The 23,062-nt window shown below is 43.1% G+C and overlaps 1 protein-coding gene and 4 long non-coding RNA genes across 6 annotated transcripts in view; 3 read left to right on the plus strand and 2 right to left on the minus strand.

Annotated features, from left to right (window-relative positions):
* Window positions 1-23,062, plus strand: part of LOC135901568 (uncharacterized) — a 1,085,637-nt gene that overhangs the window by 131,992 nt on the left and 930,583 nt on the right. The gene's annotated exons all lie outside the window — the stretch shown is intronic.
* LOC135901266 (uncharacterized) lies at window positions 2-4,224 on the plus strand. The gene is made up of 3 exons (XR_010564066.1): window positions 2-140; window positions 3,575-3,638; window positions 4,081-4,224. It is a non-coding gene; the product is annotated as an uncharacterized lncRNA (long non-coding RNA).
* On the minus strand, window positions 11,999-16,596 carry LOC135901265 (uncharacterized). The gene is made up of 3 exons (XR_010564064.2): window positions 16,383-16,596; window positions 15,435-15,543; window positions 11,999-15,249 (listed from the first exon to the last, which is right to left on the minus strand). It is a non-coding gene; the product is annotated as an uncharacterized lncRNA (long non-coding RNA).
* On the plus strand, window positions 17,159-22,957 carry LOC135901213 (uncharacterized). Of its 2 annotated transcripts, none has more exons than XR_011511109.1 (2): window positions 17,159-17,207; window positions 19,126-22,957. It is a non-coding gene; the product is annotated as an uncharacterized lncRNA (long non-coding RNA). The 2 variants fall into 2 exon arrangements; XR_011511110.1 differs by lacking the exon at window positions 17,159-17,207 and adding an exon at window positions 17,216-17,449.
* LOC139054305 (uncharacterized) lies at window positions 18,454-19,126 on the minus strand. The gene is made up of 2 exons (XR_011511108.1): window positions 18,900-19,126; window positions 18,454-18,835 (listed from the first exon to the last, which is right to left on the minus strand). It is a non-coding gene; the product is annotated as an uncharacterized lncRNA (long non-coding RNA).

Here is a 23,062-nt window from a genome sequence, read left to right on the forward strand (position 1 = left end):
AGAAACTCTATGGCTTGCCCCTTCTGCCACACAAAAATAATCGTCATCTGCCTTGATGCGTTTCCTTTCTTTATCGCTGCAAGCCCGGAACTTTCCAGTGACGAACGGCACGCGCGTTATCAGAAGAGGCACTCCAAAAGGTGTAAACTCTTCTATGCTGATTTTTGTACGACGCAAGCTTATGCTCATGTGAGCAGTAGAAGGACAAAAGGTCCGTTACAGAATGTCAGTTCCATAAAATCAGCTTTGCCGCAATACAGTCATGTTATGCGGTGAAACATACGTAATGTATTGCGGTAAAGTAAATGAAAAAGTACGCAGGGACCACTGCGTTACTGGGGCGATTTTCTTGTATTATGGTATTGGCCGTGCGCGAACAAGGAAAAATCACGGTCGAAGCGCATGGTGCAAACCGTGCCAGTGCTTCAATTGAAAAAAAAAAAAAGGAACGAATTGGAGCGTGTGCTGCCAAAAACAAAGCCTTGACTTTAGTATTATCAAAGCAGTTCCGAGAATATTCAATCATATTCCAAGCTCCTGCATTATATAAGATTGTTTAAAGTATATGCATATATTATGCACGAGCCTTGGCACCAATTCTAATGTACTTTAATGATGTAAGTTTAATAACACGTGGCAAATATATAATTTGTGCTGTATGGTGTTGTGCTGTTTATAAGCTGCTGCTTTCATGTGGTAATGTGTACATTGGCTGGAAGAGTTGATGCATCCTCCTTATAGAACTCATTGAAAGGTGAACCACCTGTCAAGCCATCATTGTTTTTGCGGTTGTACACCAGATTTCACAAACATGGGGATAGTTGTGATATAGAAAGAGTAGCTGAGGCTTAACATATCCAGATGCATGCACAGGAGTGCGGGAGTTGACCATCTATCTGTCTTACTCAAGTTGAATGTGCATACTTGAGTAACATGTAACACTTGTTGGGGGTCTGGTTTCTTTTATTGTTAGCGTAGTTTGTGTTTTTTCTCCCATTTGTAGGTTTTAGTGTGTGTTGCTGTGTATGTATATAATTGCTTCCAAAGTGGCTCTCTTGTTGCTAATAAATTTAGAGAAGGCAGCATTCTTCATTTTGTGCATCAGACAGCAAGTGAGCGTGTTTCAAAGAATTTTGGATTTTGTTGCCATAAGCAACAAAAAGGCATAAGCATATAGACTGCTTGCTGGAGGTACTCTTTATAGCATTAAGGATATTATCATGCTGATAACTCTGTGCACAATAATTAGGAAGATCACATCATGTCTGACGTGTCTTCTTGCCACCATGAAATCTTGTCAGGTGCATAACACGGGACATACACCACAGATCTTGGCCAGCCATTCTGATTTGCGGTCTCGACCTCCTACCACTGAGCAGACTGGTCCAAGAGACAAAACATGCAACTTTTATCTGATTAAATGTAGTGTAAGTTGCACGAAATTAGATGTCAGGTGTTATTGTTGACACAGATACATATCTGTGAGCCTCATAAACTAATGTCAAAAGAATGAGAATAATATATACCAATGAAATGCACTCTTGGTAGGATCGCAGGACCATTCTCTTGTAGAGTTAAATAACAACCATGCAGCAGTATCATGATATCAAGCTGAACAATAATTTATTCCAAGAATAGGTTTCTTCGTGCAACATTGCACTGATAGTCTTGAAATACAATACCCATTGCTAACTGAAGGCCTTCCAAATTAGCATGACAGGAGGGCATATATTAGGAAGCAAGAATGAAAACAAAGCTGGTTAACTATGAAAGTCGTAAATGCAACTCTGCAGAAGTTAGAAAAATTAACCAAGTGGAATAGTTTAAAAGTAAGTGGTTTAGAGACAAAAGGCCGTTTTATTCCATGCCAGAAAAGCTAGAGATTGAAATGCTTTCCACATACATACCTTCAAGGTGCATGTACAGGGTCTGTCCTGAAAGTAATGTCAGTAAAGCGATTGAAAATCATTTATTGAATTTGTTGTTACAAAAAGTTTTGAAATCTTCAAAATACTCCCCTTTTGCGTCAATACATCGGCTCCAGCGAGACTTTCAGCTCTAGAATGCATTGCAGTAGTCCTCCTCCGGAATGGCCTTTAATGCTGTGCTGCTAGCTGCTTTGATCAGGTCCACTGTCCCAAAATGATTTCCTTTCAGGGGTGTTTTGAGGCATGGAAAGAGAAAAAAGTCGGGGGAAGCCAAGCCTGGGCTGTATGGGGGCTGGGGGATCGTTGGCACCCATGCTTTAACCAGGTAGTCGGTGACGATGAAGGCACTGTGGGCCAGCACATTATCGTGGTGGAACTTCTAGTTGTGTGCAATGTCCGGCCGGATATGTTAAACCCTGCGTTTCAGTCTTTCGAGGACATCCACATAAAATGTGGAGTTCACAGTGGTTCCAGATGCTTCAAACTCATGATGAACCAGTCCATGGATGGAAAAAAAAAAAAAAAACTCGATGAGCATCCCTAGCAAAAATTCTAATAGAAGTTTGTATTAGTCTACTACAATTTTGTATTAGTTGTATAAGTTTTTTATTAGACCAATAGAAATTTCTATTAGTTGTACTGATTGACCTATAAGACCAATAGAGCCTATGTATTAGGCGTATTAGTCTTATACAAACAGTGTTGCATGTCTGCTAGTTTCGTTATTAGACTGATACGTCCTATTGACTTTATACAGATTGTTGCTGGTCTGTTATGCAATCTGCATTGTTGAATTCTGTTGCCCCTTTTTGCTGCTTGTTTAATGCGAGGGTGAAAGATTATGAAAAATTAAGTCTGTATTGGGGACCATTTGCAGAGAGGTCTCTGATTATTCGCTGAATAATAACGAACAAAATGTGCAGCACACAGCGTCCGGACGTTTGTATTAGTTTCATCGCACTAAGCTTATCTCTCAGCGATATACACGAAAGCGATCGACGCGCGCCAACATGGTCTTGCTAATTTTGTTTCACTGGCGACGTCTCATAACTAGGCCTCTGTTGAGCCTCGTCGCGATGAGTCGTGAGGAAACAGCTATGTTTACAACGCAGCAAATACTTCGCCACGAAAAAAAAAAAGCACAACGAACAACCAGCCGTGACCTGCAAGGCATAGTCGCGATGCCCGGTGGGTTTACGAACGATGGTGCAATCGCAGCAACCATAGTTGTTTGCCACTGAAGTTGCGTTAGTCCCGTATCTTCTGTTGAAGTGCGCATAAAGCAGGGTTAAACTTGTAACCCAAATTGATAACTTAATACCGCATATAAAAGGCCGTAATATTTATTGACATCAATGAGCATTATCGCAGAGAAGGGAACACAGCAGGCGGGAAGATCGCAAAAGTACGGCCGTAGTCAGCCGTAGTTGCGCACAGCACGTGTGCATTGGCGGCTACCATGTTGCAGTGTACTGTAGCCATGTCAAGGCGAGGTGTGCGCGATTTTTAGTGAATTAACGATGTGTTTTTAAGGAACCCGAGGTGCTGGCGTCTGCACAATCTTATTTCTGCAGTATAATACTTGGATATGGGTGTTGTGTGACTTCAAAACAACGGAAAGCAACTGTTTTTACCCCTGTGCTTAGTGGATCTATCAGCGTGCATCGATGTGATGTGTCTTCGCCGGCGCCGATTCCTTTCCATTTGGAGGTAACTATTGTACGTATTTATGCTTCTATAGTATAGTATAAAGTTGTTTCTTTTTATCCCAATGGTGGATGCAATTCAATACAGTGTGATTGGGCCGATTGTTGTGCGCATAGCAGCAGTGACATGCATGTTTCCGACAATGCTGTGCAAGATTTCTGTCTAGAGCTGTTCTTTATCTGCCTACAGTTTCGATGTAACACACATAACATTTTTGGTGCATTTTATGTGCTGTCTAATTGTTTTGTCATATCAGATGGCGTCATTTTTCTTTGTGATAAACATATCGAACTAAGCATATCAAACTTTGTCCTAAAATTAGTTTGGAAATTACGGGGCCATATTATTCCAATTTAGAAGCAAATATTGCCTGCTTAAACATTTAGTGCTAGAACTAGCACCCCTGCTTTTAAATGTTTGTATATGTGTGTATGTCTCAACCCAGGTTTTTCTGACCACCCCAAAAGGACGTTCTCTGGTCGAAGTGGTGGAGTAAAAGCTCTGGCAATCAAAATTGCTGACCTGACGAAGATCTCGAAAGAGAAATCTGTAAAAATATTTGTGTGCTAATAAATGCTCCTAGCAATTATGCCTGTCTTTCATTCTGTAACTGGTGCATTGAAACCTTTTCTTTCACACCAATAGACCTATTAGACTAATACGCCGATACACATATTAGACTAATACGCCGATATACCTATTAGACTAATACACCAATAGACCTATTAGACTAATACACCAATAGACCTATCAGACTAATAGGCCAATACACCAATAGGTGTATTAGACTAATACACTAATAGACATAATAGACTGTATTAGTGTCAATAACCTCATAGGCTATTAGTTTTTGCTTTCTTCGGGGGAGGGGACAAGTGTGCGTGCCACTCAGATGATTGCCTTTTGGTCTCCGGGTCGTATTTAAATACCCAAGTTACGTCTTCTAGTAATGACATTGTCCAAAAATTTTTGCTCACGTTTGCACATGTTGAGATTTTCTTGGCACGTTTCAACGCGGCGTGACTTTTCGTTGTCAGTGAGCACTTTTGGAACCATTTTTGTGCACGCCTTCCGCGTGCCGATATCGTTTGTAACGATTTAATGAACTTGAGTTTTCGGAATGTTTAACATGTCAGCCATTAAACGAACACTTAATCGTTGGTCTGAGTTCAACAGTTCCCTCACTCGTGTCACATTGTCAGTCGTAGTGGTCTTGGATGTCCATCCAGCGCAGTCCTTGTCGTCGCCCTCTTCCCGGCCTTCCAAAAGGTCTTGTGCCACCGAAACACTTGCCGATCTGACAGGGCATGTTCTTTATAAGCAGTATTGAGGATAGTAACAGTTTCTGCAGCGGTATTGCCATGTTTCACACAAAACTTGATCGCAAATCTTTGTTCTAATAAGCACTACATTTTCACTTCCACAAGAATAAAAAACAGCTCTCACGGACAGGCTCGCCCAACACTCTCCGATGTTAGGAGCACACTGAGTGACGGAGCGCTGCTTAGCTGGAGTCCGTCACTACCAGTTTAAACCATGGAGTTAGACCGCTCTGACATACAGTCACATCACAATAAATTTACTGACATTACTTCGTGGACAGACCCTGTATGTGGTGATAGACAAGCTTTTTAGATATAAATGTTGGGAACCTGGATGGAGGTGAGGGACATGTACAGTAAAAAGATGCATAAGGTCAGTCAGTCGGTCAGTCAAGAACTTTATTGAGGAGTTTCAAGCCGTTGGAGATCCCACGCGGGGAACTCCTCCGGCCGAAACCGTAGGCGACGCCCAAGTCGGGATGGGAACGTGGTGACGCTCCGCCAGTTCTTGGGCCCTCTGGACAGCCTTGAGTGGAGTTTGAGGTCCGGGCTTTTGAGGGCTTCTTCCCATTCAAGCTCACTGGAGAGAGGGCCCTTTGGTAACGCGGTACATTGCCATAGCATGTGCGAGAGTGAGCAATAAAGTTCTGGGCAGTCTGGGCAATTTGCCAGGATTTCTGAGTTATAGTGACTTAGTAGGCCTCGTGACGGACATGAGTCCGTTTGTAGCATTCGAAACACGGCCGCCTGCGCGCCTTCGAGTTTGGCGTGTGGGAGCGGGAATTTGGTTCTGCCTTTCCGATAGTGGGAGGTGATTTCTTGGTAAGTGAGCAGCATTAAACTGAATGTCCAGCCCCTCGGAGGCCGTGGGACTGTTGCGGCGGACAAGTTCTCGCGCCCAGTCGTGGGCCGTTTCATTGAGGTTTTTTGCGGGTGAATGTTTTTCCCCATGTGAGCGGGGAACCAGGAGAGGCACCGTTTGCTCTCTTTTGAGCTCGCTAGTAGTATACGCGCTGCTTCTTCAGATACGTTGCCGCATTCGTAGGCCCGAATTGTGGCACGCGAGTCCGTGAAGACATAAGTAAATGTGGGGTCTGCCATGGCGATGGCTACGGCTATTTGTTGTGCTTTAGCGCTGGTGCTCGCTTTAACCGATGAAGATGATCGTAGCGTTCCGTTGCCATACTGGGCCGCGTCCAGTATAAGGTCAAAAATTAATTGTTTTAGTCAGAAATTGGTCAGTGGTGTCTGGCTTCTCTTGTTCCCTGGCCCTGGATGGTGAATACAAAGTGTGAGTATATATATATATATATATATATATATATATATATATATATATATATATATATATATATATAGTGTAATCAAGCATAGAATCATCGCTTTCTACCTGTGCTAACGTATGGGACAGAAACTTGGAGGTTTCTTGGAGACAAAAAAGGGCATTGTGTTGTCATGTTGGAAAGCACTTTTCCAGAGGAGGGTGTGCCAGCCACTGACATAAATTTTAATGAAATTTATACCAATATAGCTGACATCAAATGTTGAGCTGTCACAAAGTTGAATCAGTTTGGTTTGACAAGAGTCTCAAATGATGTTAAGGTGGGAAAAGGTCTTCTTTTATGCGTCTTCTTCAGTGCAAAACACACAAGCTTAAAGAATCCATTTCAGAACCATTGTGTCTGCATATAAATCATGGCTTCATATTTCAGAATTTCTGCCGACACACCTTGACCGGCTGAGAATCAACGACCAATTCCCTGCTCCTAGCTCTCAGACTGTTGCACACGTGCTTCCTGCAGGAGCATCATCTGGGAAAATGGACAGGCTTTAGTATAGATGCAGAAGATCTATACAATTCTTCGCCGCAGGTGCGTCTCCTGCAGTTTGTTAAGGACTGCATACACAATCAAACAGGTTAGCTGGAATTTGCTGAAAGGTGCGAAATTCTGGTTGCAAATTGCAAAGAAGCTAGAGAAAGTTAATTTTCTCGAGCTTCTTGATTTCTATTTAAGGTCAATTTTGGTCTGGTGGGAAGGTAAAATATGTGTCCGGAATGCTGGCATCTGCATAGGTTCCGGTGTTGCACCAACGCTCAGTAATATTTTAATTTATGTTGACCAGAAAATAATCAAAACCGGAGTGGGCTTGCTCTTAAAAATTTCAGATACGTGGATGATTATTTGTTTTTCATGAGCAAATGATAACTTTCGCAGAGCTGTCATCGAAGTACTGAAGCTATTTAGAGAACAATAGCAACGTCTTAACTTCACTTTAGAAGTTCCAGAAAAAAAATGTGCTGCAACTTCTTATTTCAGGCTTACCTTTATGTGGGATCAAGTATGCTGGGGATATCGGTCGAGAACTTCTAAGTCCCTTCTTGATTATAGGTCTAGCCATTCAAAGCATATTAAGTACAGTATTGCCACTCACGCAATTAGAGATGCCCCAACCAAGAGCTATACTCACCTTATCCTTGAAAATGTAAGGAATCTGGTGACAAGGCTGTATGAGGCAGGTTATTCAGTTTCAGTGGTTTCTTGAAACACGTTAATTAAGGAACTTAAAGTGCAACCAGGGTGGAAGAAGCTTAAGGAGCAAGAGAGGAACGAAGTTGCCATTATCCCCTCTATTAATTGTCGCACAGGCAGAAAAAGATGGCTTCTAAGTTCCAGGAGAGGATTGGGTTTTCATTTAAAAATAAGCTGAAGGGAATATGTGAAGCAATTAACAAGCACATTCTTCACAATGGGTGTCTGAGCAGGGAGGACTGCAAAGTGAAATATAGCATACAGTTTGTCTCTTGCACACGAAATGTTGTTTATTGGGTTCCTTTTTCTTGCAGCCTAGCAGATATATATATCAGTCAGACTGGAAGGTACTTAAACATTCGACTAAGGAAGTACCATAGTTATTTTAAGGGTTTTTGCGCATCTACAGCTTTCTGTGCATTGCTGCAGCAGTAGGCATCATCCAGTTATTGAAAGTACTATTCTGCCATTCACACACTGTGAAAAGCTCTCACATGAATTAATGGAGGCTTATCACATTAGAAAGAAAGGCCACTATGTGTTAGCCAGCCATCCATCTCGCTGCAAGATAATGAGGTTGCCGTGTTAGATCTTAAGTAAAGCCACTGAGTTGCATTGTGCCTTAGTAATTGTTTTTTTTTACTTTATTGATTAATCAGCCGTGACATGTGGAGGTTGTTTTGGTATGTATCTGCATATGCTAGGGGGTCGGGTGTTGGTCACGTGATGTGTGTTATATATTGGTTGTTTTCTTTCAATAAATTTCATTTGATAATGTTGTATCCTGTCCCGTTCTATTACTTTTGTCGACATCTGTCATGCAGTAGCTACCATGAAGCTTCAACAACTTGGCCAATTTTCTATACCTACCTTGATCTTGAGGTTCTAGTTCATTCTCAATGAGATACAAGGAGGTAATAACAACTTAACATGTTTCAATTGAGAATTTGTGAAATAAATGGGTAAGTTTTTTTGTTGACAAGCCTGGCCAATCAAGGCAAGTTTTAATTGCTGATATGCCTGCGGTATGGGGATAAGAAGTTACAATAAAATTTACAGGTTGATTTTGTATGGCTTCAACTGATTATGAGAGTTGTGTTTTTTGTAGGTGTATCCCGGATTGAAAAGCATACTCCAGTTTTGATCTTTCAAGCATATTATACAGTACAAGTTTAGAGGAAGCAGGTGTCCAAGAAAACTTGCAGCAAAAGAAGCCATGTGTTCAGTTATTAGCATTACTCAAGAAGTTTATATGCATTTACACTGAAAGATCACTAGCAAAAAATCTGATAGGGTAACCTAATAAAAATTTTATGAGTTTTTTTCTATTGCATTATGAAACGATACAACTGATACACTGATACAATTCCTTTTAGTTCTATTCTGGACGTATCTGTGCTTTTCTGCTTGTACAAGTCTACTAATGTACTCTTTTTATTAGTGTAACAGTCTATTCATATTAGTTTGCCAGATCTATAGTCTATCAGTATCTATTGGTGTTGTATATGTGTAATGTGCTTCAAGGAGAAGCAAGCTCCCTCATTTGCCCAAAAAATGAGTCAGAAATAATGCATTTATATTATCACAAAAGACAATACATATAAATCAAATATGAAGCCCAGGATTCGGGAAGGTAAGATTGTTGGAACAAATATACACCATACAACAGCTTAAAAAGAATAAAAATGTGATCACATTTAAAAGAGAAAAGATGTTTACATTGGTTCACAACAAAGTTGAGCCTCTTTAAACAGGAGGTTATTGGCAATCAAGCCACTGAATTGGTTCACACGTACACCACGAAGATTATCAGACTTCACAATCTGGAAAGCTAGTGAATGGAAGTGGTGGGTTCTTCATTATTCATTTCCATGCCTTCATGGCTTTTTGCCGGATAAGTATGTCAGACATTCCAGTTTGCTTGTGGAGGGTGTCTATATACTTCTACTAGACACCGTATCTTCAGATGACCATAATAAAATGATCTGATCTTCTCTCGGAGTCTGTTGTGAGAGCACAGTCTTTGTGTGGATTGGGTGCAATGACATACAATGTACACCAAATCCTGCATCTTCCTAAAAGTGCGGCTAAACTAGGACCTCATTGGTCGCATTCTTCATTTGTATTTGAAGGCGGAAATGAACTTCTTGTGAAATTGGTCAGCGGAGCTAATGATGTTCCTTTACAAATATTGGAATGTTATGTACTCACTCGAAAGTTACAGGCAGCTAAAGCTAGTTTAAATCTTTCACCAGAAGTAGTGAGTTTTTTTGGTGTACAGGAAAGGAGAGCTGGTCAGTCCGCAAGTGTCACTGAATATTACCGAATGGTCATCAACCAATGAACATTCCACTCTCTCCAGTACACTTGAACTATAAAGACTCAAAACAGTGCATTTGTCAGCTTCTCAGGTGCGTTTCCTCTCATTTGTAGAATTCTTACTGGAGCGAATTCTTGTATAATTCTGAAATGCAAGAAACAATTTCCTGTTGAAATTCCCCAAGTAAAGCACCTTTCAGTCTGTGTCAGAATTAAGAGAGGAGTCACTAGATTACGTAACACACAGCCAAGGTATGCGCCTTTATATAGAAATAGACAACAATATTTTTGTATCGACAATACCAAACCTTAATGAAAGAGACTAATTCCCGTGCTCAAGACATGGCAACAATGAACAGTATGTCTTCAGCCATGGTACATGAATGTCTGGTAATAACAGGTTATAGCTTTAAAAAACAACAGTTGGTAACAGTGCACCACGCTTTATGGCGTTCTGTAATAATCAGCTTTTTGATGTTTGGATATATTACAAAAGGATAGACAGTTGGGCGAGCTGGTACGGTAACATGATCTTGGCTTGTAGCGCGAAGGGAACGCGGCTTTTTCCTTTCTGTGTCCGCGTTCCCTTCACGCTACAAGCCAAGATCATGTTGAATATATTAAACAAGCCAGAGCCATCAAAATTCTAGAGTGTTTATTTTGTCCTGCGATAACTTCTTGTTTTCCTAATGAACCAGCTGGCCCAATTTGCCACTCTTCATTATTGTACTCTTGTTGATTAAGGGGACAGGGTAGGTCCTATTCTTGCTATGCATTTTAGGCTATGTTCGTTACCCTTTTTCTCGTGATCTGCTGGGGTTAGAACATTAACCTTAGTGGCATTATAATCAGCAATGTTAGGTAGTGTTACTGAACCAGGATAATCTTTTTTTGAAGATTAGTTTTCTTGTTTTCTTTTTTTTACTGGACCCACCAAATTTTAGAGCCAGAAGCTGCAGTAAATAGCCTGTAAACAAAAATCCCCTACAATATTGTTAATCGTGGTTCAGTAGACTGTCTGTAATGTTTGCTCGATATCTGGAAAATATTATCTCCCTAGCGCTTGTAGTGTTTGAAAAAAAGGGTCAAATGCAGCAAAATTTGGTGTTTTGAGAAAATTGCCTTTGAAGTGGAAGAAAGAGCTTTATTGCAATATAGGACTATAGAAACAAATTCTGGCGCATTTTTTCAATAGCCAACAGCCTGGTAGTCCCCTCCATCGCCAACACTTCCTTTCTGTTCTAGCTGCCTTGTTTTCCGGGCCTCCTTAGTGACCAGACGTGTAGCCCTCTCTGCAAAGTGCAGTCGCCGCCGGTCAGCTTCACGCAACTACTGGACTGGGAACCGTTCTGGAGAAACTCTGAATGACCTCAAAATGTCGGCTTGAGCAATGCTGCGGTCATTAAAAGTTAGCACAGCATCCATTGTCGCTATTTTCAGCGTCTTGAGGCGAAGAAAGACATTCTTCGGAGCGCGCTCCCATACAACGTTGTTGAACGCCTCATCGCGTTGAGTTTTTCCATGGAGACATTTCTGGAGAAGCTCAGGCTTTGAGAGCTGCTGAAACACCAGCGTTCCGCTTCAAGCGTTCAGCCGAGCACGAATGCTTTGATGCAGACGCGCACGTGGTGGCCGCGGCACCCGCTCCTGGATTGTGTTGCAGACAATTGGCGTCATTGGAGATCGACTTATGCCGGTTTCCGTGGAAGAGACGTTTTTAAAGCACTTCTTTGGCTTCGTCATTGCATTACCGCTAAATAACCAGCACCAAAGTATAAACAAATTCGACTGTCCGCTAAAACACACTGAAGCATGAGCAAAACCATAGTTTATAATAAAGAACAACTTTAGAGAAGGGAAACTGTACCTTTGGCAGTGGTTCGAAAATAAGCAGCGGCAGCGCATGGAACTTACCTAGGTGGACGCCAGATGACGCTGCTAAAACAGGAAGTGGAAATGCGCATCTTTTTTTTTTTAAGAGCGTTATCAAATATGGCCGCTTTTTGCCTGTCGTGTACGCTTGTATCCGCTCGTACGTGCCGTATTCGCTCCGCCGGCTATGCGGCACGCCTCGATACCTCGGCTGCCGCGCAGCCGGTGCGTTCTAATTGCCAGGAGACCAAAAAGCCTCTACTGACGCCCATACAAACAAGCCACAAGTGAGTGAACAGAACGTGTGACTTTATTGGCAGAAGACAAGCAGTGTACATTCTCGTGCAATGGTAGAAATAAAATGTGTATGTTGAGATACGCTGGAATCTTTGACGCGAGCTCGTAAACGGCTCGCCGTTGTCGCACATGGCGGTCTAGTAACAAGCGACAACCAGCGGCGCAAGCAGATTGGACAGAGTGTCCCGCCTGTTTGCAGCGCCAGTCGCCGTTAAAGATGAGCAACTTGCATTGCGAAGCAGTCGGGTGAACCAGGCATCTGCTGCTGCAGCCAACATAGCGACATGGACTACTCGGTATTTTAGCCTTAACTCCTTTCCAACCTGCACGTTACTTTTCTTTCGCGGGCCGCTAATGTGTGGCTCGCACTTGGTGTCCTACATTGTATCAATATGGACAAGTTGCTTTCGTGGGCATCACCTTCATCAGCCACTTTTGCGGGCCTTTGTACCCAACTTCACACACGTCGAACCATGTAAGGACGTATGCCGGTCTCCGTTCGTACTTAATCGCGGCCGAGAAAGGCAACAGGCACAATTTGCCCATGGCTGCAGCAGGAAAGGCTGAACGGGGAGCACGAATCACGGTGTGTAAATTGGGAGTCCATGTCGCTGTGCAGATTGCAGGAGCAAATGCTTACTTCGAGAGACTGCTTTGCAATGCAACTGACCAGGCTGCTACATCCGATAAGTATAACACGGCGACCGTAACCAAGTGAGATAACAGCAAAAATAAACGGCAATCATTCACCACATAGTGTTCAGACAATACATTATACATTGGCTACGAACCATATGACAACAGTGAGCACTCACATACACGGGTCTCTTAGGATACATTCAGCCGCCTACTTACAGACATAATGCTTGCTTTCGTCGCATGTGGTGGTCTGGTAATGAGCGACAACCAGCACCAGAAACAAATTGGACAGTGTGTCCCATCTGTTTGCAGGGACAGCCGCCATTAATGATGAGCAACTTGCATTGCGAAACAATCGGGTGACGCAGGCATCTGCTGCTGCAGCCTACACAGCTACGTGGACTACCGGCATTTTAGCGTTGACTCCTTTCCAACCTGCGCATTACTTTTCTTTCGCGGGCCGCTAATGTGTGGCTCGCACTTGGTGTCCCACATTGTCTCAATATGGACAAGTCGCTTTCGCGGGCATCACCTTCATCAGCCACTTTTGCGAGCCTTTCCACCCAACTTCATACACGTCGGACCATGTAAGCACATGTGCTAGTCTCCGTTCGTGCTTAATCGCAGCCGGGAAAGGCCACAGGCACAATTTGTCCATGGCTGCAGCAGGAAAGGCTGAACAGGGAGCACGAATCACGGTGTGTGTAAATTAGGAGCCACTGTCGCTGTGTGGGCTGGAGGAGCAAATGCTTACTTCAAGAGACTGCTTCCCAATGCAACTGACCTGGCTGCCATATTCGAAAAACATAACACGGCGACCGTAACCAAGTAAGATGACAGCGAAATCAAGCAGCAATTTAAAAAATTAAATTATGGGGTTTAACGTGCGGAAACCACTTTCCGATTATGAGGCACGCCGTAGTGGAGGACTCCAGAAATTTCGACCACCTGGGGTTCTTTAACGTGCACCTAAATCTAAGTACGTGGGTGTTTTCGCATTTCACCCCCATTGAAATGCGGCTGCGGCTGCCGGGATTCGATCCCGCGACCTCGAGCTCGGCAGCCCAACACAATAGCCACTGAGCAACCACGGCGGGTGAAGCAGCAATCAATCAATGCATGAGGTTCAGAGAATACATTATACATTGGCTACGAACCATATAGCAACAGTGAGCATTCACATACATGGGTCTCTTAGGATACATTCAGCCGCCTACTTACAGGCATAATGCTTCCCTTTGTCGCATGTGGTGGTCTGGTAACGAGCGACAGCCAGCAGTACAAACAGATTGGACAGAGCATTGCACCTGTTTTAACCGACAGTTGCCGTTGAAGATGAGCAACTTCCATTGCGAAGCAATCAGGTGACGCAGGCATCTGCTGCCGCAACCAACACATCGAAATGGACTATCCGGCATTTTAGCGTTAACTCCTTTCCAACCTGCACGTTTCTTTTCTGTCGAGGGCCGCTAATGTGTGGCTCACATTTGGTGTCCCACTTTGTCTCAATATGGACAAGTTGTTTTCGTGAGCATCACCTTCGGCAGCCATTTTTGTGGGCCTTTCCACCCATGTGGCTATCAACTTCAAACACGTCGGACCATGTAAGCACATATGCTGGTCTCCGTTCTGAACAAATCATGGCCGAGGCAGGCCACAAGTACAATTTGCCTATGGCTGCGGCAAGAAAGAACGAACGGGAGTATCAGTTACAGTGCGTGTATACTGGGAGTCTATGTCTCTGTGCGGACTGCAGGAGCAAATGCTTACCTCGAGAGACTGTTACCAATGCAACTGACCAGGCCCCCACATCCTAGAAATGTAACACGGCGACCACAACCAAGTGGGGCAGCAAAACCAGATTCTGCAATCAATCATTCAGTGTAGCTTGTGCAAAGACCCAGGCTATCGAGGAAGAAGAGCAATCATCGAGACTAGGAATATGGAAAATGAGAAAGCTTGCATTCAAGAGAGAAGCCACTCTGCTCTACAAGCATTGAAGGCCAAAAACATCAAGAAAAGTAAACTGGTGCCTAGCAAATGGTGCGTAGGTTAATGCAAGACACATGTCGATGTTGCATCAGCTATTTCAGGAGAGGAATTGTGCATGACAACATACACTAAAAGGTACTGCTACAGATATGTTATGGTACTAGACAGTGACTGGTATTAAGTATCAGCGAAGAATCGGTTGACCTCTATGTTTGGATGAGGATGAATGATCTCTAACGAGAATGGGCAATGAAGAAGCTTGCATTTATAGAAGAAAAATTACACTTGGCACAAATGGAATTGACATGGCCAGGAAGCTGATTAAGGGCAAACTGATGGAACTCTTTTGGCCAGCGTCGTCCGTGCTTGATAAGAAGTTGCAGGTGCATCTGAAGACGAAGAATTTCTATAAAGTCCTTTTTGAGTTACCTGGATGACTCAGCCAATTTGTCCATGCTGGTGGAATGGTAGCTGAAGCTCTTTTCAGTCTTGACACAGTGATCTGCAGACTTGATATCTCGTGCAAATTCTTCTGCATGCTCTTTGTTCGTGGTGTAAAAGCCTTGCAAATTCGGCTCCAGCCCCTTTCTGTTGGTGTGGATAGGAGCTCCTGTGATGACCAAGATATGCTTGGCATGGACTCTGTTGGGGCAGAACGGTGACACATGAGATGCAGCACAGATTAGCCAAACTCTTGTGTGTTTTCTTTTATGTTCGAACCAATTATACTGAACCATAAATATGAACAGACATTCATATCTGCTGCAAACAGCAAGCCAACACAGCATATATGAAACATATTTATTTCGGAACCATGTGTTGTTTACCTTGTAGTAGTAGCCAACGTCCACACAATGACCTTGTAGCAGGCAGCAGCTTCTGTTTAGTGCGTGGAGTGTGTTGCTTTATACTGGTGCCGTCCTCATTGCTGCATGTCTGGAACAGAAATTTTGACTGAATCAGAAATCGAAAAAGCAAAATTTTGCAATATGAAATGCAAAATGGTGTGACATATATATTGTAATGGTTTGCGACTACAGAACACATGCAAATGTACCCTGTCTGTTCTAGGGTGCTTAAGCCGCACGTCAAATAAATACTGCTATTGTCCATAAATTTATGTCTGCCTAACTATACAATGCATGTAAACAGCTTAAGTATTATTAAGATCAGAAATGAGAACATTTGTGCGTTCATTTATACACTGGAAGAGATCACACTGCTGGCTCCACAAGCAAATGCATGAAAGTCATGAAGCTATTAGAACTGCTGCATTATTTTTCTCCACGGACGTGATGCACCGCTTCACTATTGCAAAAATAAATGCCCTACGGTAAACCAAACTGAACAGCAAGAACATTTGGAACCAACAAATACGAAATATGAGTGAATTATCAGGCTTGCAACTGTTTAATACATTAAATTGTGTACATTCACATCATTTTACCAAAGAATTATTCGGTTTTGTGGACGAAAGAAGTTGCCGGCGGACTCGAAAAAAAGTTTTATGTGTATATTATTAAGGCTACCCAGTCACCTATGGCCACGGCTACAATAAGATGAAAAATGAGACGCGCGTTCCGATATCGCTCTTTCTTTCCCGATTGTGTGTGTATAACGACAGCCTCGCAAGTAACGGTTTATTTAGGAAACAGCAACGGAGGATCTCAACATCCATATGTTGAGCAGGATCTAGTTCGTTAACTTGTTTCCGCCTGTAAGTTAATGAGACGAATATTATATAACGATTCAAGCAGCGGTGTTAAACGACTCACCGTTATTGTCGTTGTCAGCCGCACCAGAATCCAGCTCCCGTTTCGATACAGACGTGTTCCGAATGGCTCACGACCGATACCCAACTTTCGGGATTACATGTCCGCTTGCAAACACGTCACTTCACCCCAGGTTAAGTAACGCGAGACATCGAAGCGCAATAGTTTTAGCAAAAAAGAAGGAACCAGTCTGAGTGCACGAACGAATGAATCCGTGCCGCCATGCACTCGAAAATACCGGTAAAATTTTAAATCCACGCCAGAGGTCACGCGAAAGATCGATGATGCTGAACGCTATTTGCGTTTATAGTGACAAACAAAGTTACTTACAAAGAGTACAATATCTATTGGCAATGATAATTTCGCCCTCTTTTTTATGTAATAAAAATGCTTCTGTAATTGTAAGAGAAAGTTCGTAGGATAAAATTGCGCTTTTTACGGCGCCTCTAGCGGAAAGTGTTCAAACTAACGCAAGCATCCCGAAGTGATTCTACTATGGTGGTTTTGTTAGCAGCAGCGCGCGGCCGATTTTTTCGCCCTCTGTGGCCATTTGTTGAACTTGAGAGTGTACGGGGCCATGCAAAACCATAGAACCATAAACGCCGCGCCATAGAGTTACTATACTGACTCTAGAGGACAAGCTACCCATAGGGCCCATGCATTAAAATCGGGAACCTCAAGAGCGCCGCCATGTTGCTACGCGCCGACGTTGCCAGCTCCTGAGACGCTTGCTAGACTTGGTGACACTAGTCAGTTTTAATCCGGCAACAGTAGCAGCGTAGCAGCATGGCGTCTCGCTTGTGCAGTCGTGATGTGTGCGTGCAGCAGGTGTGTGTTTGGGTTTTATAAGTTGGTTCTTTATTCTGTGTTGCGGGACGGTGTGGGTGTGGTCCATGTTGGCCGTACAGGTGGCAGTTATGCAACCGAGGGATGATCCTGTTGAAGTTTCCGGCGGTATGCGGTTTTCAGCGGTCACGCCTGTTGCAGGAGTGTCACTCGACGAGGTTACGAGCTCGAAGCTGTGGTCAGATTCCTCGTTGGTGTTCCGTAATTCTCTTCGCACGTGCGCGGTATGTTGCAAAAGCCGCTTTCGCGATCTATCGTCGCGACGATAGATCGGGTTTTTTCATTTTAAGTACTGACACAGCTGTAGGGCACATGTAACCGACAAACGGAAGTCTCAGGAGAGCGCCTGAGATTATAATAAAGCAGGCGGTGCAGGAACTGCAGGGCACCCAAGGGACAGTGGGGGGATCAAAGCTCGAAGCAGAACGTTACATAGGTTGGTGCCGCCGAGGCAGGTGTGTGCCAGGGAGTGTTCGCACGGACAGCTCCCCTGGCACGCGCAGCAGTGCCTCGCAAGGTCGAGATACTTTAAAGGCACCCGCGCCCATGATCTTTCTTTTGCCTCGGTGCAGGGAGCAAGATTAACCAAAATAATATGGAGGGCGAATGCCTCATGACAAATGTAGCTCGCGTCGCCTGGCGTGTGTAGTAATATCAGAGTTCATTGTACGAACTTTATGCATAATACGCTTTGTTACGGTACCTTAACGGAATGGGTCTAGAGGACGGTGTTGGTACATTTTTTCGTACCGCCCTAATCCTATACCCCCACTACAAACACACACGCATACCCCCTTTTTTATGTATACATACAATTCCTTGCCATGACGGATCATAGCCTCCTTTATTTTTGAAAAATAGAGGAGGCTATGGACCGATTGACCAGTTCAAGTTGTCAACTTGTCAGTAACTGTCATAGGAATCACTGTAATAAACACAATTCCACGATCAGATTGTTTACTTTCATATTTTGTTGTAACACTTGAGGACTACATAGAACTTTATTTTGTATATGTGAGAGAAGTATGTGGATATCACGAGCTTAAGCCAATGTGTGATACAGACAAAGCAGCTGCTACAACGTGAACTGCATTGAGGGCCACACAACACATACGTAATTAAAGGTGCAAAATATAGGGGGAAGCTTCAAAATACGCTCTGTAGCACTGCAAAGTATAACATATATTGTATGTGTACAATAAATGTTAAAAAATACAATGCATCAATGTCCCATTTGCCTTCAAGTTTATTATGAAGTTCAAGTTTACTGAAGTTTATTATGAGCATGTGTACAACAGGAATCTACTGACACACCCGCAGTCAAGGTGGCTGTTCGAGGTGTGCTGGCTGCCTCAGTGTAAGAAAAAGAAATTGGGTAAAAGTCGACACCAGTGCCACTGCTTCTTGCCTCTGACCTGCACGTGCCTCTGCGGCATCTTTGTGCACAAGTGTGCTGGCGTGGCGAGGCGTAGGAGTCATCCGAGAGAAAGAGTATTGTTTACATGGAGAAGTGGCTGTTCACATTGCCTGTCACTTTCCCTCAAATGTTTCCTTGGCGACTAGGGTGACACACCCGCAGTCAAGGTGGCTGTTCGAGGTGTGCTGGCTGCCTAAACGAAATAAAAAGAAATTAGATGAATGTCAATACCAGTGCTATTGCTTATTGCCTCTTACCTGCATTTGGCTCCACGGCCTCTTGGCTTGCGGAGTCTGTATGAGGGAGCTGCTGTGGCTAGGCGTAGGCATTGTCTAAGCAAAAAGAAAAGGCCATTTAAATGGGGAATTATGGAAATAAATGCAGTTGTTATGTCTGCTTCTTGCACTCTTCTTGCCTAAATGTTTTCAAACATAGTGTCCAGAACACACCAGCACTTTGACTGCTTCTGCTTTTTACCTGCAGGTGTTGCTGCGAGATCCTTAGTATGGCTGCGTGCAGCATTGTAACACTTGGTGGAGGCATTTGAAGTGGTAGCCAAGAATAGAAAGAATCATCCTTGTCTGCACGAATGCTTTCAATTTCTAAATGCAGTGGTAACTATCACTATTGGTGCAAGGCCCCCCCACATCTATGTGGCAAGTGCCATAGCTCGAAACTGAATTGTTCCTTTAGTGTTTCACAAGGCATCTGATATGTCCACATTAGATGTGATGTGTTTGTTTTTATTTATCTGTGTGGAGAGAGCATCATTAAATGTTTTTTTTTTATTTTTGCGTGTCTTGTTTTTTGGTTTATTTCTGAATTTATCATGATGCTAAAGTGACTTATGTAATGGCAATCAGCTTTTGTTTTGCAGAAAAACAATGCATTTCCTGACCCATTGTTTGACATCCCCTCACTCGCATAATTTTGCAGAGTATTCTACCTATATTGACTTGCTTGACCTCCACTAAAGAGTCTTGCATTTTCAAATACGACTCTTTCCTTAAAATCATTCGACACTTCTCACAATTTCTGTACCTTGGGCTTCTGATACTCTGCAGTCACCATTTTTGCTTGTTTCTGACTAGAAATATCTTCTTTAATTTAGAGCTTAAATTTTACTTTTGGAACACATGGAAGGGCTTGCCATTGCATATCTGCATAAAAGGGAAACGTGTGGTATTCGGGATTATGTCAGTATTGCATATGTGCCTGTTGTCTAAAATAATTGAATTTTGAAAATGCTCGCAGGGGCCTGATGTGCATATCTGCAGTTTATGGATACATGTAAAAGACTCAGCATCAAGTGCAAGTGAATGGTCCCACAGGCGCGCAGTCGATCATGCAAATAGATTCGCTGCACACATTTGTGACCAGAAAATATATTCCACATGAAATGGCATGCAAGGAAGTGTTGGAAACATTACACAGTTAATAAAACGCCTACGCTATCAATATGTGGGTTGATGCACTCGTTATGCAAAACGGAGGTGAGGCGTGCAGACAGGACACGAGAGTAGAGTATTTACAAGCAAACAACACAAGCGCCGCCCACTTCTCTACTCTTGTGTCCTGTCTGCACGCCTCACCTCTGTTTTGCATAATGAATCCTTACCAACTAGCTCAGCTTTCTGTCGTTCTAAGTCTCGATGCACTCGATTTCGTCCGCATTATAGGCACTCGCCTCTTGATTACTTCGTGGCACAGAAATATTCGGCATCAGGCTGTTTTTCTGCTGTGGCCTTTGTAGAAGCATGATTGTTCAAAGTGCAACAATTAAACAGATTCTTTGAGTTGCTTGTGGCTTCGCCAGTACAATTCCGGTGCGCTGGTCTGCCTGTCCAGCAATTTCCTACTGAAGGGAAACCTGCAAATAAAAACACCGCTCCGCATGCATAAAAATGCACTAATGTGACGCTTCTCAAACGATTGTTATGCACCACAAGAGCTGCCTACTCGCGTGACACTCTCAACAAGGAGATACATTCGTTTACTTACATGTGAAGGTATATGCCAGAGCACTTCGGGGCTTCGGTGGCACATAAGGCACGAACGAGTGTGTCATAGCGTCCGATGTCGACGCGCGAAAAAACAGATTCGAAACCGAAATTCGTGTCATCCTTTATTGCATGAATGCGTACATCGTGATTTACATAAGTCATGGACTTAGCGATCGCTTTCTGTAAATTTAATATAACGTTCCACCTTCATAAAGCCATCAGGTATGCGTTTTTAGATGACAAAGCATTAGGTGACCTGTACTTGTTTTCAGCCCTTTCAATAGTAATTGCGCTGGCCACATTGACCAGTAGCAACAGGGCGGCGCCCTAGAGGTTCCCACTTTTCCGGCCCAGCTTTTCCTCTAGAGTTTTTCTACTAACTCTATGCGCCGCGCGTTGCGAGTAATTCAGCTGCGTCTTAGGATTCGTTTGGCTAAGTGAAATATGCTAGCTAGGTTGTAACTGTTGCCAGATGAGTGACAGCCATTCCGCTAAACGTGACAAAAAATAGGCGGTGAAAAAAAAGTTTTTTTTTTTTCAGTGTAGGAGAGGCACAGATCCCGTGCATGTGTCAAAGGGGGCGTTGCTGGATGCTGCCTAGGCTTCGAAAACTCTTGATATTGAGATAAATATTTCGCGTGCGCGCAAATGAAACGCTGCGCCATGTTAAGGAAAAAATAGAGATTTTAAATTACACAAAAACAAAAAAATCGATTTTTTTTTTTCGGAAACTTTGCCTACCCTGTTCCCTTAAGTGCTTGGGGTCATGGTCTGAATGTTGGCAGTAGTGATGCAGCTGCTGATGAACAGTCGCAGTAGCCAAAACATGACAATATTTTACAGGACTTATGCACAGTTTCGAATTGGTGTCCTTACATGTAGCGAAGGGCCTACTTAACCAAGGGACTGCCTTGAGTGGGTGATCACAGTGAACAAACAGTGCTTCACTAACAGATGGTGAAGAGGTAAAGCTTCTCAGTCTGTATGCAGAGGCATGGAAAGCAGCTGAATGTTAAGTGAGCAGTTATGCTACTTGATACAACAGCATCATTTTCACACCATGCATCTGTCTTCCTCACTTTATTTTCTCCTTTGACTCAATGTAGCTGGTGCAAGTTTATCCGTTAACTGTGGCGGCATGACTAAGAGGAGGAGGAGGAATAAACTTTATTTGTGCACAGCAGATTTGAGACCTAGGCCTCTACCTAAATGACGGCCTCGAGCCCTTGGGCCCTGGCGGCATCTTCGGCCTGCTGGATTGCCTTGCGTTGGTCTTCCGGTGCACAGCTGAGCAACGCGGTCTCCCACTGCTCTCTGGTTTTAATTATTTTATTCTGTATGGGTGTACGAGGACAAGCCCATACCATGTGTTGTAGGTCCGCCCTTTCTTCACAGAATCTACATCTATCCGTGTAAAGGTCCGGATAGTAGCGGTGGTAGGCCACCGGGTTCGGATATGTATCTGTTTGTAAGAGGCGCCATGCCGTCGCTTGCTGTCTATTTAACGAGGAGTGTGCCGGGGGGAAATGGGCCCTTCCCAATTTATAGTGTTTGGTGATCTCGTTAATGACTAAGACACTATCTTTTTTCTGAATGAAACAAGCAAACTCTGAAATTTTATTTCAACAGTGTATTACGGTTTGAATCAAAGACTTCAAACACTATATATGAAGCCTGTTCTGATAGTCTTCTTTGCTGTCGTGTGCTGAAGGCTACACAGGTTAAACTACTTTTACACATTTTGACGTGTGGTGGTTGAACTAGCACTCAGAGAAGAATTGTGTCTTCTGATTTTGCAATATGTGCACTGATGTTTAGCTGTTTTTGTTCATGAATATGTGGTTTTAAAAATGGTAAATCCATGTTTTTACTTAAATAAGTTCTCAGATCTGTACTCACTTTTGCTTAAATAATATTACTGTATTGTCATGTTCTGATATATTGCTGTAGATCTTGTACCAATAGCGATGCTTGTCCTGTTTCCTTGCTTCTTGTCAATGTGCCATGCCAGTTTGTTCTTTTTGCACAAGCTCACTTGTGTTCTAGCTGTCACATATCACAACACTTTTGGGATGAATGCAAAAGTGCATAGCCTAAAGAAAATAGCTTCATATGAAGTTGTAATATTATAAAAGCATGTGCCAATTAGACCTAGTGTTCTGTACAGCATCTGTGAGCACAAATGGGCATGGTGAAGTTGGTACTTCAGTCTGTGTTCTTCCTCTTATGTATTTGTTTAAATGTGGCTAAAGTTGCTTGCTTATTCTTTAGATAATGGAGTGTAAAATAAACCCTAGTCATGTTTGTAGTCATGTTGCTTGTGTCTTGTCCTTGTTCCTTTGTGGATGGATGCATCAGCATTGTTATAATTTTCAAATCAAGTGTGCACCAACTAGTCCAGAAAGTAGCTTTAATGA

The sequence above is a fragment of the Dermacentor albipictus genome, chromosome 1 (assembly GCF_038994185.2).
Source record: "Dermacentor albipictus isolate Rhodes 1998 colony chromosome 1, USDA_Dalb.pri_finalv2, whole genome shotgun sequence".
Lineage (NCBI taxonomy): Eukaryota > Metazoa > Arthropoda > Arachnida > Ixodida > Ixodidae > Dermacentor > Dermacentor albipictus.